The sequence below is a fragment of the Balaenoptera physalus genome (genome assembly GCF_965194825.1).
Source record: "Balaenoptera physalus genome assembly, chromosome: X".
Lineage (NCBI taxonomy): Eukaryota > Metazoa > Chordata > Mammalia > Artiodactyla > Balaenopteridae > Balaenoptera > Balaenoptera physalus.
In genome coordinates, this window is record NC_138903.1 from 86678067 (window position 1) to 86698861 (window position 20795).

Below are 20795 nucleotides of genomic sequence, written 5' to 3' on the forward strand. Positions count from 1 at the left end.
ATCAGAACATTTCCTCATACCATATACAAAAATAAGCTCAAAATGGATTAAAGACCTAAACATGAGACCTGAAACCATAAAACTCCTAGAAGAGAACATAGGGAGAACAATCTTTGACATAAATTGTAGCAATATTTTTTTGGATTTGTCTCCTAAGGCAAAAGAAATAAAAGGAAAAATAAACAAATGGGACCCAATTAAACTTAAAATAAACAAATGGGACCCAATTAAACTTAAAAGCTTTTGCACGGCAAAGGTAACCACTGACAAAATGAAAAGGCAACCTACTGAATGGGCGAAAGTATTTGCAAATGATATGACTGACAAGGGATTAATATCCAAAATATATAAACAGCTCATACAACTCAACATCAAAAAAACAAACAACCCAATCAAAAAAATGGGCAAAAAACCTGAATAGAGAAGGTTTTTCCCAAGAAGACATACAGATGGCTAACATGGAAAGATGAAAAGATGCTCAACATCACTAATTATTAGAGAAATGCAAGCCAAAACCACAATGAGATATCACCTCACCTGTCAGAATGACTATCATCGAAATGTCTACAAATAACAAGTGTTAGAGAGAATGTGGAGAAAAGGGAACACTTATGCACTGTTGGTGGGAGTGTAAATTGGTGCAGTCACTATGGAAAACAGTATGGAGGTTCCTCAAAAAACCAAAAATAGAACTACCATATGATCTAGCAATTCCACTCCTGGACATATATCCAGAAAAAACAAAAACACTAATTTGAAAAGCTACATGCACCCCAATGTTCACTGCAGCATTATTTACAATAACCAAGACATGGAAACAACCAAAGTGTCCAGTAACAGATGAATGGATGAAAGAAGATGTGGCATATAAATACAATGAAATATTCCTCAGTCATAAAAAATGATGAAATTCTGCCATTTGCTGCCACATGAATGGACCTAGAGAATATTATGCTTAGTGAAATAAGTCAGACAGAGAAAGGTAAATAGTGTATGATATCACTTATATGTGGAATCTAAAACATAATACAAATGAATGTTTATAGCAAAACCAAACAGACTCACAGATACAGAAAACAAACCAGTGGTTCCCAGTGTGAAGGGGGAGGGGCAAGACAGGGGTATGGGATTAAGAGACATAAACTACTATGTATAAAATAGATAAACAACAGAATATATTGTATAGCACAGGGAATTGTAGCCATTATCTTGTAGTGACATTTAATGGAATATAATCTGTAAAAATTCTGAATCACTATACTGTACACCTGAAATTAATATATTGTAAATCAATTATAATTCATCTTTAAAGTGCTTCACTCCAACCTCTGCTTCTGTCATCATATCTCTTTCTCTCTCTCCCTTTCTCTCTTTCTCTCTCTCTCTCTCACTCTCTCTGCCTCTCTCTTTCTCTAAAGTTTGCTCCCGTGTTAAGGATATTTGTGGTTATACTGGGCCCACCCAGATAGTCCAGTATAATCTTCAGAAAGGATTTTGGTCCTGCTGACACCTTGATTTTAGCCCAGTGATACCCATGTCAGACTTCTGACCTATACAACTGTATGATAGTACATTTGTATTGTTCAAGCCACGAAGTTTATGGTAATTTGTTACAGCAGTAGTAGAAAACTAATACACCTTCCAATTCTCACACCAGGGAGTTAAAGTATCATTTACCAACTTTGGTGCATTTTGAGGTGTATTACTTTGGTATCTACTAATTTGTTCAGGCTGAACGTTGAGCTTTCTGAATCCAGCAGTTTTCCTCCTAGTAAAAATCTTAGACAGCACATGTGTTATCATTTTGAATTTATATCACATTACACATGCTCACGAATTTTTACTTATATATCATGCGTATCTTTAGTCCCATTTTGCAGATGACTGGACTGAAGCACTGATGTTAGGAATTAGAAATACAATACTCATTTCCCCAGCTTGCTACTTAATATTCTGAGTCATCCTTTCCTCTGCTATAAAACTCTATAGGTACAACTAAAGAAAACAAAGATTTTGACAGAGAAAATTACCTAAGAGAGTGAAGATTTGAAAAAAAATATAGGGAGACTATAAGTGCAAAGTGCTGTGTATGTCCTATGTTTACCAACTACATTTCACTTTCTCTTTGGTAGTTAATCCTGCTTGTTTCATGAATGGCATAAAATGTGAAGAGAAGATGAAGAATTAGAGAAAATTATGATTTTAATGTGAACAAGACTCAGATAAAATGGTAGGTTTTTATGTTTGGGTATCAGATGCATTTATACAAGCATTGATTTACAAGTCAGTTGTGCCACAAATTTACAAGTCCCAAAAGAGCTAGTCAGCAATCTTGAAGCTGTCACCCTATCTTGCCACATCCCTGGAATAAAGATTCAACAGTCACAGTCTAACTGACGAAATTGTTGCTGCTGAAGACAGAATACAATTCAGTTCCTACTCTCTCATAGGAAGATTGGTACAGCAGAGCTAACAGGAAGGAAGAAAGTGCAATTGTCAGTAAGTGATAGGTCTCAAAGGTACACAAGAAAGATTTGGGGTATAAAAAAAAATTGTTTCCTGTGTTGTCACTCTCTGGACCAACACAATGATTACTTGGAAGATTCCACAAGAAGCAAAACGGCCATAGTATGCACAAGCTAGTGAATTCATTGCAACTGATTGTCTAGGATTTACTACTCTTGAAAGCAGCTTGTCAGATTCCTTTTAGGAATATATAACTCCTGTAGACAAGCTCCACCCTAGAGGATGGTCAGATTAAACAGAAAGACAAGTATATGAGCAAGTCCAACACTTACTACCAGCTTCACACAATCCCTCATGACAAGGCCAACTTGCAGGTGTACTTTCAGAAAGTCTGTGCGCTCCTGAACCTATCAGGATATCCTTATCCCCATTGTATAGATGGGAAAGCTGAAGTTAGACAGTTACACCTATGTGACTAGTTAAGTGACAAAGCTGGGACTTGAACCCAGGACTTCTTGGGTCCCACTCCACTGCTCCATTTGCTGTTCTATGGGAAAGTTTTAATAAAGCTTGACCAGTGGTGACTTTAACTGCGGGAAAAAAGTTTAATGACCTGATATACAAATAGATTTTTGAGTGTATGTGCAGGAGTATAATGCTGTGCTTCACATCCTTCTACTGAGTAGGAATTTTTTTCCCTTAGCTTTAAAAGTTGCTTCTAAGTGGGTTGTTATGTGTTCAGTGCTTCACATGTTTCACATTATCATCCTTTTCACTGAAAATAAAACAAACGTACTTGAGTAAAAAGTATTTCCCAGTAAATTAATTTCCCGGGCAAGAAAATTTTAAAAGAAATAAATACTATTTATCATTTGAAATTAGGATGAATATAAGCAACAGTCAATTTTTTAAATTGAAAAAAATTTAGTTTGAAGTAATGTCAAGATTACAGAAAAGTTAGAAGGCCAGTATAGAAAACTTCTGATTGCCCTTTACCCAGATTCACTCATCGCTAATATTTAATATTTTGCCACATTTGTTTTACTATTCTCTCTCTGTCTGTCCTCTTTGTCTGTATCTCTGTGTGTCTCTTTTTCTCTCTCTATATATATTTACTGATTTATACATTTATATAAACATTTTAAGATAAACTATTTGAGAATATGCTCATAAGCTTTAACTATTCTTTGTATCTTTCCCAAAAAGAAGAAATTCTCTTACATAAGCACAATGCAGCTATCAAATTCAGGAAATTTAAAGAATGCAGTTCAGTTTTTTATAGAACGTACTTCAATTTAAGTTTCTCTACTGTTTCCTCATAATTAGATTCAAGTCAGACCTCCCTACATACTACAACAACAGTGTTGAGTCCATATCAGGGAAGCACATACAGAAGCACACATTGTCTGTCTGTCCTTCACTGATGAGGTTAATTTTGATCGCTGGTCAACATATCATCTGTTTTATTCACTGTACAGTTACTACTTTCCCCTTGCAACTAATAAAGAAATTGTGGCGAGACATTTTAAAAGCATGCAAATATTGTTTGCCGTCCATTCCCCTACCTTGCATTTAGCATAAATTGCTGGTTGTTGCCTGAACTGATCTTTACTATGATGGTTACAAAATGGTGCTTTTCTAAATCCACCCGTCCCTCCATACTTGTTAGTTGACATTCTGCTTCTCTCTCTGTCTTTCTCTGTCTTTCTGTCTCTCTCTCTCTTTCTATTTGTTATCACTATTGTCAAATGACAAAACTAAAACAATTTAGTAATGAGTTTGCTGTCTTTTATTCTAGGGAAAACAATCCATGGATTGGGCGAGTACGGTGCCTAACAAGCAGTGGAGCAGTCTTTCTGAAGGATTTTGGGAAAGAGTGAGTGTATAGAGCACTAGAAGAGGCAATGCGAAAATGGCATGATTGGCTAGAAGTTAGGGATTTCCTTATAAGGCAGGCAGGTCCTATTCTAGCTAAATATTTAAGCTAGCTAAAGCTGAGTTGGAGGACTGTGACTGGTGTTAAGTTTCCTTGACAGGTGGTTCCTGTAAGTGCAGGCTGACCAAGGTTTAGATTTGTGATGTGGGCCAGGCCACTGGGGCAGCCTCCATTTTGTGGGTCCTGATATATCAATTAACTTTATAGCTATGGACTCATGGATACCTGTTTTATTCAATGGATTATTATCCATTACCTTTTAAATTTTGATGCTCAAATAGTGCCATATTTACTCAGTGGGAGGGATACCTCCAATCCTAATCTCATCTTTCCTTATTCCTTATTTATATCTTCTTTCTTCCACAATGAGAACCCTGACTCACAATGTCCACACATTAAACAAATATACTAAGAAGAGTTCCAGGCAGATTTTGATTCCACATTTCAGGTATGGGTATTCTCACAAGCACTCTGAAAATGGTTGGAAGAAAAGACTGGGGTCTAAATCATTATTTAGGTTAGGACAATATCAGGCCTCTCATCTCTCCTTTATTAAAGTGGCAGGCTTATTAGGAATGTAGTCACCAATGTGCCAGTCCTTTAATAAATAAAATTTGCATTGTACAGTTAAAAATCTGTTAAGAGGGTATAATATTAAGTGTCTTACCACAATAAAATAAAAAAAATTTTTAAAAACCTTATATGACAAAGAAACTTTGGGAAACATTGTACCTCTTAAGCACCATTTGGATGTCCATGTACTGAACATACATGGATTTTATTAGGAAGAGCCAGAAAAGATTGATGTTTGAAAAATGAAAAAAGACAAAGAAAACCTATTCCAAATTCAAATACTCAAAGGAGGTCAAGAGCACTCTAGAACAGCCAAAGTTGGGACAGTAATGTCACCCCCAAAAGAAAAAAGTTTATTAAAAACTCTGGGCTTTCCCCTTTAAATGCAAAATATTGCAATAAATGAATGCAAAATAAAACAACAAAATAAAACAAACAAGTAAACAAACAAAAACCCCAGTGGGCTCCACTACCAGAAGAATGCTCCAGTTTTGCATGAAAATTCAGAAGGGTTTCAGAATCCTTGAAACTACCTATATAGTCCTATAGGACATCTCAGATCATATTCCTTTGGACTACTGGTTGTATAGAATGCAAAACTTAACAAGTTTCATGATCTCCTTTCTGGGTCAGGATTCTTATATGTTCTTAGTACTATTGAATCATGTTTTTATGATGAAAAGACCTTGGAGTGTATTTATCCCACTCTTCTTCCTACAGGTGTATAAACTGAAGTCTACAGAGAGGAAATGATTTGTCCAAGAGCAGAAACACTATGGGGGATAGAGCTTGGAGGGTTCTCGCAGAAGGGAATTCAAGCACAGGGTGGACAGTTGGACTGAATTATTTTATGTTCTGTTTCTACCCTGGAATTCTATGAGTCTGCTTTCTGATTGCCAGTACAGTGATCCTTTTACTCTTCCCTCAAAGGTCATTAGGTTGGGGGCATAAGAAGGGAATCAGGGAGAGTAGCTCTACCTTTTCTATTTTATATATTGATCTTCTAGGAAAGATTTTTCTGGAAGAAAGGGGTTTGGGAACCATAACACGATTCAGTTGTAATATCAGCCAGGACTATATTATAGTCAGAAATGCTTGCAATATGCCGGTACATCTTTCAAAACATTGAAGTATCTTTGCAGCTAGGAAACTTGATGAGGGCCAGAACTTGGCTGGGAATGCTTGTCAACTTTTGGCAGCCTTGTCACTGCCGGCCTTGTATGCCTTTCCCTATGGCCAACCAATTCTGGTCAGACATCCCACTAATGTTTCTAATCATTTCTGAAATTCTTCTGAGCAATACAGCCTATTACCCTTTCTTACAATGGTGTGTAGAGCTGTGACATGAATTGTTTTTAGGAGAAAACCATGCAAGCACTTCTTCAACAAGATGGAGTACAGCTAGGGGTCTACTTTCAGGTATGACACCAACTCTCAGACTACGTGATAGCTGTTTTTCAACAATTCAACTAGCATTAATTACTACTGTGAGTCTTTATTCAAAATAGTCTTTCCATTATTACAAATCAGAATGGCAGTAAGTGTGCACAATTAGGAGTTCAAAGAATAGCTGCTAGGATGTCTTCTGCACGTATTACCCACTCTCTGCTTTTCAAGTGTACAGATGTTCCAGATGATGACATGTGATACTGAAGATATATTAGCTTATAGAATGTAACATACAAAGGTTTACTAGTAAGTACCTCCCCTCCCCCTCCAAGTGCCATCATGGCAAGGATCTTTGTGGCCTCTACTAATTACCTTACTTCCTTCCATAAATATTTTTTTAATGTCTATGTGTGTCAGACCCTATGTTAGACAACTGGGGAAACAGTGATGAACAAGACCTAGAGACTCCTTCATCTTTTAGTGTTTAGAGTGTATTGGGATATACATATATGAACAGGTAAAATACAAATGTGCTAAGATAGGGAAAGAATTAAGAAATAAGGGGGGCCTAATCCAGTTAGAGAAATCTTGGAAGTGACATTTTAAGTTGAAATCTGAAGGATAAAGAGTTAAACAGGTGAGGGAGGACTTGGAGAGAATGTTTTCTGAGACAGGAAGAGCATAGGAAAATGCCCGGGGGAGAGAAAAACAGCATGAGAAAAACAGCATATAATGGGACTACAGTAGTATAATTTAGAGTGTAAGTTCATGAGAGGTAAGAAATGTGGCTAGATTGTAAATCAGTTCCCCTGAGGGCAGCAACCTTGTCTATTTTGTTCAAAATAACATTGCCATTATCTACTATTGTTCCTGTCACATAGTAAAAATTCAAAAATTATTGTTGAATAATAACAATAACAGCAACAAAAAGAAAAACAGCAGCCATTTATTTAATTATGAGACAGAAAACATTCTAAAGTGTTTATTCATGTGCAATTTAATTAAATTCTCACAACATTATGAGGCATTTATTATTATTATTTTACTATTACTATTATTATTGTTCTCATTTCACAGATAAGGAAACAGAAGCTCAGTGAGGTTAACCCAGTAGCCCAAGTTTACCTAGCTAGTGATTGTCAGATCCAAGGTTTGAACCCAGACCATCTCAGACCCCCCTGATTCTAAGTGTCAAGAGTCTGTATTAGAGTTTTGAATTTCCCCTAATACAACAGGCAACCACTGAAAGGTCTAACGTTTTGAAATTTACCAAGATAACTCTGGCAGTAATGTGAAGAATGGATCTAAATGGGAGAAGACTAGAGGTAAAGAGACAAGTTATGAAGTCATTGTGATAATTCATGCAACTGATGATGGTGGCTTGGACTATGGTGTTGGCAGTGAAGATGGAGAGAAATAGCCCGATGCCAGAGGGAGAAGGGAGGGGGGTGGGAGGGAGGGAGGGAGGGAGAGAGAGAGAGAGAGACAGATAGAGAGAGAGAGGAAGAGAGGCAGAATTGATAGGCCTTGGTGATTGATTGAGTGGAGGTGTCAATGAGGGAGACAAAGAAATCAAGGAAGACTTTCAGGTGTCTGATCATTACAGAACTGTGATTGGGTATTCGGAGGTGCAACTCACTGAAACAGAGAACAGGAGGAGGAGGTGGGAGATGAGAAGATGGCAATTACTTTTTGGCATGATGAGTGTGAGCTCTTTGGGGGGAGGGTATTCAAGTGGACATACCCAACTGACTTTTTAGTTGACTTACCTCATGCTTTGAGAAGAGATCAAGGATGGAGACAGAGATGCGAGAGATACCACCATATAGCTGGCATTTGCAGGTAACAGGGGCAGTTGTAACCGTGTTATAAAACTGTGTACATTGACATAAGCAGAAAATCTAAGACAAAGCCCAATGAACACCAACATCTAATTGACACATACAGGAAGAAGAGCCTGTAAAAAAGATTGGGAAGGTGCAGACTGAGGAGTAGGAGGAAACCCAGAAGACGAATGTAAGGGGAGCTGAGGGAAAAGAATTTCTCCAGAAGAAGGAAATGGTCAACAGTGTCAAATACTGCTGAGACACGGGGACCAAAAAATCTTCCACTATGTTTTGCAACATGGAGGTCTTGGAAGATCAGTTCCACTGTGAAGGGGTATGTGGGGTTTAGGAGGGAGGTAAAAGTCATATTTTAGTATGTTACAGGGTAAATTACAGGTAAGGAAATGAAATAAAAGTCACAGAAGCAAATGTTAGTTGTTACCATGGAAACAAGATCCAAAAACACTGGGGGATTTGGGGTGAAAAGAGAAATCGGAAGTCCTAGGATGATTGTTAATTAGTTTTATAGAATGGACTTAGGGGTAGATGGCATAAAGATGTAGCAAGAGGTAGTATAAAGATGGGGGGAAGAAGGCCAAGAAGTTGCAGGGAATCTCAACATACATGCGGTTCATTGATTAAATTGGATTCAGACCAAAAATCAATCAGTGGATACTCAATGCTCTGAAAGAATCTTGCCGTTCTAATTTAACTTGAGCTTAGCTGCCTGGATATCTCAAGAAACAACTATTAGAGTGAAGCTGGTGTTGCCGTAGGGCCAATGGTGGCTCTATCTAGTTCTAGTTCTTGTTCTTCTGAATCCTAATGAGAGAAATCCACAGCATGAACATTGATGTCCTGTTTACAGAATTTTATATCATTCCTCGACTATGGAACAGTAAGTCATCCCCAGGGACAGGAGCAGTCCCTTGTGTTATTAGATTCTTTAGGTCTTGCAAGACTCTTGGGATTTCTTTTCTTATATGAAGCCTGGGATTTTCTCTTTTGCAGACTTCCTGTGCAGTTTTCTCTGCCCAACATGGAGAGCATGGATCTCCTGGAACACAGCTACTCGGAGGCAGCACAATCAAGTGGCCTGCATACTTGCAGTGGCACTATGGCTTAATAGACTTTATGGGCCAGGAGCGAGATTGCTTGAATTTGAATCCCAGGGCTACCACTTACTACCTATCTGACTTTGGAAAAGTTACTTAAACTCTGCATACCTCGATTTCTGCATCCGTAAAATAAGGGCAATAATGCTAATCCCTATTTGATAGGGTTACTGTGAGAATTAAAGTCAGTTGATATGTGTAAAGTATTTAGCCTCATACATAGTAAGCACTCAATAGTTCAATAACTGTTATTTGATAATCAGCCCATTCTCATTCTGTTGTCTGTCCACAAGGAACCTCAAATTACAGTCAAAAGGTTGCTTCATGGCTTGAAATCAGGACATGGAGAGTTAGCTGGCTGATTAGACTTCCTGGTGTCCCCAAGTTATGATAACCTGATGTGTCCACCTCTACTATACCTGCTGCTCCTAACTGTTCTTCACATTTGTGGGTCAGAGCCTTTAGGACACACTTTGTAGAATACTCCATGGAAATGAGTGCTTAATCATTGACTGATGTGATGAATTTGGATACAGACAAGTTGACATATATCTGAGGGCAGATGGAAGGCAGAATGTCTACATAATTTCATCTGGTGATAGCCAAACTCATGAAACGGAATCATCAAAATTAAATCAGAGAATTGGAGAATCTTGTATTTGGAAGGGCCCTTTAAGGCCATCTGGTCCAACCTTCCGCTCAGCATTGCCATCCTTCCTACAGCATCCGTAAGAGAGAAAGAATATCAGGCCAGTTGGGAAAGAGATTATGGCAGATGATGCAAAGCCAAATGGCATTTCAAACAAAATGTGGTTACCTAGGCTCTGGGTGGTTTGGTTTTAAACCAGCTCTACAGAAGACACAGCACCAGGAAGAGTCCAAGTCCAGTTGTAAAAATGTTTCTTTTCAGATAAAGAATGCAAAGGCAGGAGCCTCTCTCGTTATTCCGTTGCTAACTTTTGGTTGCTAGTCAACAGTGACACTCTGCTTGGAATCACTTTACCAATCTGTGAAAAGAAAATATTATGTTTCAATCTTCCATGGATTTTTTTTTTAAAAAACAATCTTAATAAAAAGGCAGACATTCTAAGATGGAAGGTGCTATGTAAATATAAGTTGACTGAAAGTCTATAGCCAAAGTGGTTTTGGGCTAAGATGCCAGGCTGCCAACTTGGGTAACCTACACGTAGAGTGAGCGTTGAGCTTGCTTTAGGGTACAAAGTAATTGTGACATTTTGGTTGACTAAGTTAGGGCTAGTCCTACATAGAAGTATGTGATACCATGTTTATTGGAAAGACCCAGAACCACTATCTCCCTCCTTCCCCATGATCTATTTCTTCTGCTGTCAGATGCCTGAAATCTGCCATTGGAGTTTTAGCTCTTTGGCTTATGGTATTGATATCTGTTAAAATCTTAATGATCCTATGAAGGGTAACTCACTGAGTTTGTATCAGTCATTTACTCCTTAGTGAGAATGAGGAATGTTATAAAAGTTGGAATAGAAGAAAAGAGAAAGAGGACACTAAATGCCTGGGGAGGAGGGAAGACTGAGGAAATAGAAAATTTTACATAGTTCACAATTTATCTTATGGCTTGCCCTGCTCCAAGGATAAATCAGAGCAACATAATTCTACCTAAACTTCCATTCCCTTATCTCCACCTCATTCCCATCCCACCTCCAGCCATTTCCAAATTAAGAGGTGAATTAGCTCTCTTTTTAGATTTTTTTTTCACTTTGAAAATATTTTTAGTAATTTTACCTTTCCAAATATACTTTTTCCTTAAAGAGAAAACATTTAGTCCTGGACTGTAGTTCTGCTAGTGCTTAGCCTAAGGGAACTGTTCAGTTTCATTAATCTTCAGGCACCCCAATTTATTTTAAGGATGTGAAAGATCCAAATGCATGGATTAGAATGCACTCACCAGTGAAAAGTCCTAAAAGGTCATAGCAATAGCAGGACGACTTCTCAAAAATGGGAGACATCATAAAGTTTATATTTTGATTTTTACTTTTAAAGTTAGGTTTCCTACCTAAATGAAAAGATGATGTGGGCTAAAGTCAAATCAATATCAAGACAGTACGGGAAAGGGCAACGACTGGGCCTGGTTCTTGTAATTGGAGCTGATATAGCATCATTTTCCTGTGGGCCTTTCAAAGACCCCATACTAATGACACTGAACAAGAAACAAAGGGAAAAAATAGGCCACAGAATGATTTAATCCAAACTACTCTGACAGTGAGAATTACTTCTTTATGGCTCACTTCCTTACATTTGCAGAAAATCCTATTAACCCAGATCCCAAACATCTTGGCACTGGGATAGATTTATTTGAAATATTTTATTTTCACAGTTTTAAACTTTTTATTCTGACATAATTTCAGACTTACAGAGAAGTTGCAAAAATAGTACAAACAATTCCCATATTCCCTTCACTCATATGCCCAGATTCCCTACATGTTTACCTTTTACCACCTTCGTAGTCTTTGCCTCTCTCTATATATATGATTTTCACACAAGTGTGTGTATCAATATATCAACCTAAGTTTTCTGAATGATTTAAGAATAAGTTGCAGATATGATGGTCCTTTTACCCCTAAATACTTCAATATGTATTTCTTAAAAATAAGGATAGTCTCTTACATATCCATAGCACAACCATCAAAATCAGGACGCTAACACTGATATAATACTATTACCTAATCTAAACCTTATTCAAATTCTGTCAACTGTCCCATTAATGTCTCTTATAGTGACAGAAAAAGAAGTTCGTGTATTAGAATCTGATATAGAATCACCCATTGAATTTACTTATTGTGTCTCTTTAGTGTCCTTTAATCAGGAAGAGTTTTCGACCTTTCTTTGTCTTTCACAACTGACATTTTTGAAGAGGGTAAGCCGTTTATTTTTTAAATGTTCCTCAATTTGTGTTTATCTGCTGTTTTTTCTTCACTAGACTCAGACACTCAGGTTTTGAGGGGTTTTTTTCTCCAAAAATACCACAGAAAGGAGGATGTGCCCTTTTCAGTGCAACATATTAGTCCTACCACATTTATTAGTTTGAATTTTACTGCAAGAGAGAGCTTTCTCTTATTCCTTATTTATTTATTCAAACTTTTTTTATATTAGTATTGACTCATATATTCTCATTTTATTCTATAGGTTAACCCATTGTTATCACTATTTTGATGCTCACATTGTCCCATATGTGGCCAATGGAGCCCGTCAGGCTGGATCCTGTGTCCTCTGGCCGTGACCTCTTCATTCTTTGAACACTCTCAGTTTCTGGGCCAAAAATTGTTTCAAGGCTCATTTTCTTCTTTCTCTGCCTCAGCTCTGGAATCAGTTCCAAGAGGCTCTGGTTCCTTTTGGTAGAAAAAGATACTTAGAAATTAAGAGTAGATACTAGTTTTGCTAGTTATTATGGAGTACTATTGTTTTTAAGGTCTCTCAGCAGACAAAGCTAAGAAATATATGTATGTAGGTATGCATGCATGTATGTATGTGTGTGTTTTTCTATCTATCACCTATCTATCTTCTATCATCTATCTATCTGTCTACCAATCATCTGTCTAACCTATGCTACCTACCTGTTAAAAACCATGAGTATATACTGATACCTGTACTTACAATCAATACCACAGAGTTCACTCTGCTCTTCCCCCCTTGCCATATTTGTACCTGCCTTCTACAGTGACACCCTGGTTCTCATTATCCACAGTATATTTACTTATTTGCTCATTCCTAGAATAGGCATAAAGTGTTTCCAAAATTGCTAATTTTAACACTGTGAAGAAACAAACCTACTTAACTAGGTTTAATATTTGTTTACAGTTCTTTTACTTTTTACCCGAATATATACAGCTAAAATACTGTATTCAAATGTTACTTGGGTTGTTTGTTTTCTCTCTTTTTCCATTCAGAGTGGTGACATTATTCATTTGAAATAAAATTAAGTTCCTTTATTTTTGTTTGTGTTCCATTTTGGGATCTCCTTCATTCTTGCTGATTTCATTTATTTATTTATTTATTTATTTGAATTTTATTTTATTTATTTTTTTACACAGCAGGTTCTTATTGGTCATCCATTTTATACACATCAGTGTATACATGTCAATCCTAATCTCCCAATTCATCACACCATCAACCCCCCCTTCCCCTTTTTCCCCTTGGTGTCCATATGTTTGTTCTCTACATCTGTGTCTCACTTTCTGCCCTCCAAACCAGTTCATCTGTACCATTTTTCTAGGTTCCACATACATGCGATAATATGCGATATTTGTTTTTCTCCTTCTGACTTACTTCACTCTGTATGACAGTCTCTACAAATGACCCAATTTCGTCCCTTTTTATGGCTGAATAATATTCCATTGTATATATATACCAAAACTTCTTTATCCATTCGTCTGTCGATGGGCATTTAGGTTGCTTCCATGACCTGGCTATTCTAAATAGTGCTGCACTGAACATTGGGGTGCATGTGACTTTTTGAATTATGGTTTTCTCAGGGTATATGCCCAGTAGTGGGATGGCTGGGTCATATGGTAATTCTATTTTTAGATTTTAAGGAGCCTCCATACTGTTCTCCATAGTGGCTGTACCAATTTACATTCCCACCAACAGTGCAAGAGGGTTCCCTTTTCTCCGCACCCTCTCCAGCATTTGTTGTTTGTAGATTTTCTGATGATGCCCATTCTAACTGGCGTGAGGTGATACCTCCTGGTAGTTTGATTTGCATTTCTCTAATAATTAGTGATGTTGATCAGCTTTTCATGTGCTTCTCAGCCATCTGTATGTCCTCTTTGAAGAAATGTCTACTTAGGTCTTCTGCCCATTTTTGGATTGGATTGTTTGTTTTTTTAATATTGAGGTGCATGAGCTGTTTATATATTTTGGAGATTAATCATTTGTCCATTGATTTGTTTGCAAACATTTTTTCCCATTCTGAGGGTTGTCTTTTCGTCTTATTTGTAGTTTCCTTTGCTTTGCAAAACCTTTGTTTCATTAGGTCCCATTTGTTTATTTTTGTTTTTATTTCCATTACTCTAGGAGGTGGATCAAAAAGGATCTTGCTGTGATTTATGTCAAAGAGTGTTCTTCCTATGTTTTCCTCTAAGAGTTTTATAGTGTCCGGTCTTACATTTAGGTCTCTAATCCATTTTGAGTTTATTTTTGTGTATGGTGTTAGGGAGTGTTCTAATTTCATTCATTTACTTGTAGCTGTCCAGTTTTCCCAGCACCACTTATTGAAGAGACTGTCTTTTCTCCATTGTATATCCTTGCCTCCTTTGTCATAGATTAGTTGACCATAGGTGCATGGGTTTATCTCTGGGCTTTCTATCCTGTTCCACTGATCTATGTTTCTGTTTTTGTGCCAGTACCATATTGTCTTGATTACTGTAGCTTTGTAGTATAGTCTGAAGTCAGGGAGTCTGATTCTTCCAGCTCTGTTTTTTTCCTTCAAGACGGCTTTGGCTATTCGGGGTCTTTTTTGTCTCCATACAAATTTTAAGATTTTTTGTTCTAGTTCTGTAAAAAATGCCATTGGTAATTTGATAGGGATTGCATTGAATCTGTTTATTGCTTTGGGTAGTATCATCATTTTCACAATATTTATTCTTCCAATCCAACAACATGGTATATCTCTGCATCTATTTGTATCATCTTTAATTTCTTTCAGGAGGGGCTTATAGTTTTCTGTATACAGGTCTTTTGTCTCCCTAGGTAGATTTATTCCTAGATATTTTATTCTTTTTGTTGCAATGGTAAATGGGAGTGTTTCCATAATTTCTCTTTCAGATTTTTCATCATTAGTGTATAGGAATGCAAGAGATTTCTGTGCATTAAATTTGTATCCTGCAACTTTACCAAGTTCATTGATTAGCTCTAGTAGTTTTCTGGTGGCATCTTTACGGTTCTCTATGTATAGTATCATGTCATCTGCAAACAGTGACAGTTTTACTTCTTCTTTTCCAATTTGTATTCCTCTTATTTCTTTTTCTTCTCTGATTGCCGTGGCTAGGACTTCCAAAACTATGTTAACTTATAGTGGCGAGAGTGGACATCCTTGTCTTTTTCCTGATCTTAGAGGAGATGCTTTCAGTTTTTCACCATTGAGAATGATGTTTGCTGTGGGTTTGTCGTATATGGTCTTTATTATGTTGTGGTAGGTTCCCTCTATCCCTACTTTCTGGAGAGTTTTTATCATAAATAGGTGTTGAATTTTGTCAAAAGGTTTTTCTGCATCTATTGAGATGATCATATGGTTTTTCTTCTTCAGTTTGTTAAAATGGTGTATCACATTGATTGATTTGCATATATTGAAGAATCCTTGTATCCCTGGGATAAATCCCACTTGATCCTGGTGTATGATCCTTTTAACGTGGTGTTGGATTCTGTTTGCTAGTATTTTGTTGAGGATTTTTGCATCTATATTCATCAATGATATTGGTCTGTAATTTCTTTTTTTGTAGTATCTTTGTCTGGTTTTCGTATCAGGGTTATGGTGGCCTCATAGAATGAGTTTGGGAGTGTTTCTTCCTCTGCAATTTTTTGGAAGAGTTTGAGAAGGATGGGTGTTAGCTCTTCTCTAAATGTTTGATAGAATTCACCGGTGAAGCCATCTGGTCCTGGACTTTTGTTTGTTGGAAGATTTTTAATCACAGTTCCAATTTCATTTCTTGTGATTGGTGTGTTCATATTTTCTGTTTCTTCCTGGTTCAGTCTTGGAAGGTTATACCTTTCTAAGAATTTGTCCATTTCTTCCAGGTTGTCCATTTTAATGGCATAGAGTTGCTTGTAGTAGTCTCTTAGGATGCTTTGTACTTCTGTGGTGTCTGTTGTAACTTCTCCTTTTTCATTTCTAATTTTATTGATTTGAGTCCTCTCCCTCTTTTTCTTGATGAGTCTGGCTAATGGTTTATCAATTTTGTTTATCTTCTCAAAGAACCAGCTTTTAGTTTTATTGATCTTTGCTATTGTTTTCTTTGTTTCTATTTCATTTATTTCTGCTCTGATCTTTATGATTTCTTTCCTTCTGCTAACTTTGGGTTTTGTTTGTTCTTCTTTCTCTGTTTCCTTTAGGTGTAAGGTTAGATTGTTTATACGAGATTTTTCTTGTTTCTTGAAGTAGGCTTGTATAGCTATAAACTTCCCTCTTAGAACTGCTTTTGCTGCATCCCATAGGTTTTGGATCGTCGTGTTTTCATTATCATTTGTCTCTAGGTATTTTTTGATTTCCTCTTTGATTTCTTCAGTGATCTCTTGGTTATTTAGTAACGTATTGTTTAGCCTCCATGTGTTTTTGTTTTTTATGTTTCTTTCCCTGTAATTCATTTCTAATCTCATAACGTTGTGGTCAGAAAAGATGCTTGATACGATTTCAGTTTTCTTAAATTTACTGAGGTTTGATTTGTGACCCAAGATGTGATCTATCTTGGATAATGTTCTGTGTGCACTTGAGAAGAAAGTGTAATCTGCTGTTTTTGGATGGAAAGTCCTATAAGTATCAATTAAATCTATCTGGTCTATTGTGTCATTTAAAGCTTCTGTTTTCTTATTTATTTTCATTTAGGATGATCTGTCCATTGGTGTAATTAAGGTATTAAAGTCTCCCCCTATTACTGTGTTACTGTCGATTTCCTCTTTTATAGCTGTTAGCAGTTGCCTTATGTATTGAGGTGCTCCTATGTTGGGTGCATATATATCTATAATTGTTATATCTTCTTCTTGGATTGATCCCCTGATCATTATGTAGTGTCCTTCCTTGTCTCTTGTAACATTTTTTATTTTAAAGTCTACTTTATTTGATATGAGTATTGCTACTCCAGCTTTCTTTTGATTTCCAGTTGCATGGAATATCTTTTTCCATCCCCTCACTTCCAGTCTTTATGTTTCTCTAGGTCTGAAGTGGGTCTCTTGTAGACAGCATATACATAGGTCTTGTTTCTGTATCCATTCAGCGAGCCTGTGTCTTTTGGTTGGAGCGTTTAATCAGTTCACGTTTAAGGTAATTATCGATACGTATGTTCCTATGACCATTTTCGTAATTGTTTTGGGTTTGTTTTTGTAGGTCCTTTTCTTCTCTTGTGATTCCCACTTAGAGAAGTTACTTTAGCATTTGTTGTAGAGTTGGTTTGATGGTGCTGAATTCTCTTAGCTTTTGCTTGTCTGTAAAGCTTTTGATTTCTCCATCGAATCTGAATGAGATCCTTGCTGGGTAGAGTTATCTTGGTTGTAGGTTCTTCCTTTTCAGCACTTAATTATATCATTCCACTCCCTTCTGGCCTGTAGAGTTTCTGCTGCGAAATCAGCTATTATTCTTATGGGAGTTCTGTTGTATGTTATTTGTTGTTTTTCCCTTGCTGCTTTCAATAATTTTTCTTTGTCTTTAATTTTTGCCAATTTGATTACTATGTGTCTCGGTGTGTTTCTCCTTGGGTTTATCCTGTATGGGACTCTCTGCACTTCCTGGACTTGGGTGGCTATTTCCTTTCCCATGTTAGGGAAGTTTTCGACTATAATCTCTTCAAATATTTTTTTCGGGTCCCTTCTCTCTCTCTTCTCCTTCTGGGATCCCTGTAATGCGAATATTGTTATGTTTTATGTTGTCCCACATGTCTCTTAGGCTGTCTTCATTTCTTTTCATTCTTTTTTCTTTATTCTGTTCCGCAGCATTGAATTCCACCATTCTGTCTTCCAGGCCACTTATCCGTTGGTCTGCCTCAGTTATTCTGCTATTGATTCCTTCTAGTGGATTTTTCATTTCAGTTATTATATTGTTCATCTCTGTTTGTTTGTTCTTTAATTCTTCTAGGTCTTTGTTAAACATTTCTTGCATCTTCTCCATCTTTGCCTCCATTCTTTTCCCGAGGTCCTGGATCATCTTCACTATCATTATTCTGAATTCTTTTTCTGGAAGTTCGCCTATCTCCACTTCATTTAGTTGTTTTTCTGGGGTTTTATCTTGTTCCTTCATCTGGTATGTAGCCCTCTCCCTTTTCATCTTGTCTATCTTTCTGTGAATGTGGTTTTTGTTCCACAGGCTGCAGGATTGTAGTTCTTCTTGCTTCTGCTGTCTGCCCTCTGGTGGATGAGGCTATCTAAGAGGCTTGATGGGAGGGACTGGTTATGGGTAGAGTTGACTGTTGCTCTGGTGGGCAGAGCTCAGTAAAACTTTAATCCACTTGACTGTTGATGGGTGGGGCTGTGTTCCCTCCTTGTTGGTTGTTTGGCCTGAGGCAACCCAACACTGGAGCCTACCTGGGCCCTTTGCTGGGGCTAATGACAGACTCTGGGAGGGCTCATGCCAAGGAGTACTTCCTAGAACTTCTGCTGCCAGTGTCCTTGTCCCCTCAGTGAGCCACAGCCACCCCCCGCCTCTGGAGGAGACCCTCCAACACTAGCAGGTAGGTCTGGTTCAGTCTCCTAAGGGGTCACTGCTCCTTCTCCTGGTTCCCAATGCACACACTATTTTGTGTGTGCCCTCCAAGTGTGGAGTCTCTGTTTCCCCCAGTCCTGTCAAAGTCCTGCAATCAAATCCCGCTAGCCTTCAAAGTCTGATTATTTAGGAATTCCTCCTTCCATTGCTGGACCCCCAGATTAGGAAGCCTGACATGGGGCTCAGAACCTTCAGTGCAGTGGGTGGACTTCTATGGTATAAGTGTTCTCCAGTTTGTGAGTCACCTACCCAGCAGTTATGGGATTTGATTTTACTGTGATTGTGCCCCTCCTACCATCTCATTGTGACTTCTCCTTTGTCTTTGGATGTGGGGTATCTTTTTTGCTGAGTTCCAGTGTCTTCCTGTCGATGATTGTTCAGCAGTTAGTTGTGATTCTGGTGTTCTTGCAAGAAGGAGTGAGAGCACGTCCTTCTACTCTGCCATCTTGAACCCATCTCTCATTTATTTAGTTTTTGACTATGTGCAATACTATCATGGTTCCAACATCAGAACTCTCCAAAAAAAGTATACTCAAGTGTAGTGACTCCCTGACCCATGTCTTCTACTCTGTTTCCTTCTCCCCATCCTTCCTACACCATTCCCACATATCTCCTATAGGTAATGAATCACATTATTTTATGTTTGGTCCTTCCTGTGTTTCTTTTTGTATAAATTAGCATATTCATGTATATTTTACCTTATGGGCATAGAACACAGAGTGAAAACTCACTTATTCTCCAATTTAAAAGACTTGGATGCTCTCTTAAGTAATCTCTCTACTTGATTTTCAGTAGGCCTTCTCTTCCTGGTTACCTTTAGGGCTTGAACACATGGGCATATTCTAATCTGCTTATTACAGAGAGCTTAGGCACCCATGCGGCTTTCCATCGTGGCCTCACTTAAGGCTAGTGTTTTCAGTACAGATGTACACAAGCCAGCAAAGTCTTGTTTGAGGCAGACATTGTCCAAATTACAAGAAGTAAGCAGAATAAAAAATAAAATTCCAACTTTAACTTCATTCATAAAGTAAGAGATAAAGTTATAGAAAGGAAATAAAATAAATCATAAGAAATAAAACTGCTTTAGACACATGTCAATTTTCTTCTATTGAAATAAATCATTTATTTTAGCAGTGGAAGCACTTATTTCAATATTAGAAAAATAATGCTCTTTGTTTTCAGCATAAAATAACCCTCAGGTGGAATAGACACATTGATTTCTTTTAAAATGGATTTCAAATAAATACAATGTCTTCATAATGGAAACTTACAACATTCACCAGGATATAGTAGTTACATAAGCCAGTGGCTTCCCAAGGAAAGAGAAAATTGCATTCCCTTCTTTTTCATTGGTTTTTGTTGAATACAATTTGTCCTTTCCATTTGACTGGCCAATTTGATTGCAGCGTTTTAAAACTCAGCTAGGTGCAATACAGATCCACAGGCTTGACTTAGGAAAACTGAACCCATACAGCACAACTGCTGGATCCACACATTAATTAGATCCAGAGGTAAACCTCAGCTTATTGTCACTGGGCTTCTGGGCTGAAGGAATCTAGAAATAGGACACTTTGATGTTCTGATTGATTGTCTATGATATTTGGTACCAGAGAGCAAGTTATGAGAAAACAGAACAGCTGTGCAACAGCTATAATCAAATGCAAATGTCTAGGAGTCTCCACAACAAAATAACAAAGACAGAAGAATGATTCCCATTTTGATCAATAATAGCCAGTCTTCCACCCCTGAAAATTTTCACACACAATAATCACTATTAAAGCTGTTTCCATTTTGCCAAATTGAAACGTTCAGTGTATAGGTATGTTGCCTGATGGCATGCAGGCTCTTGGTAGAGTATTAATCATGCAGCTAAATGACCTGAGTCCCAACAAAATCACATAAAATAACATCATCTCCTTAAAATTAATTCATTGGGAGAAATTAAAAAAAAAAAAAAGAGATGTGAGGAACAAAGTTTATGGTTGCTGCAGTGAAACCCTATTATAACAGGTCCACACTACAGCACTATAAAATATACATAGTGCTGTTGG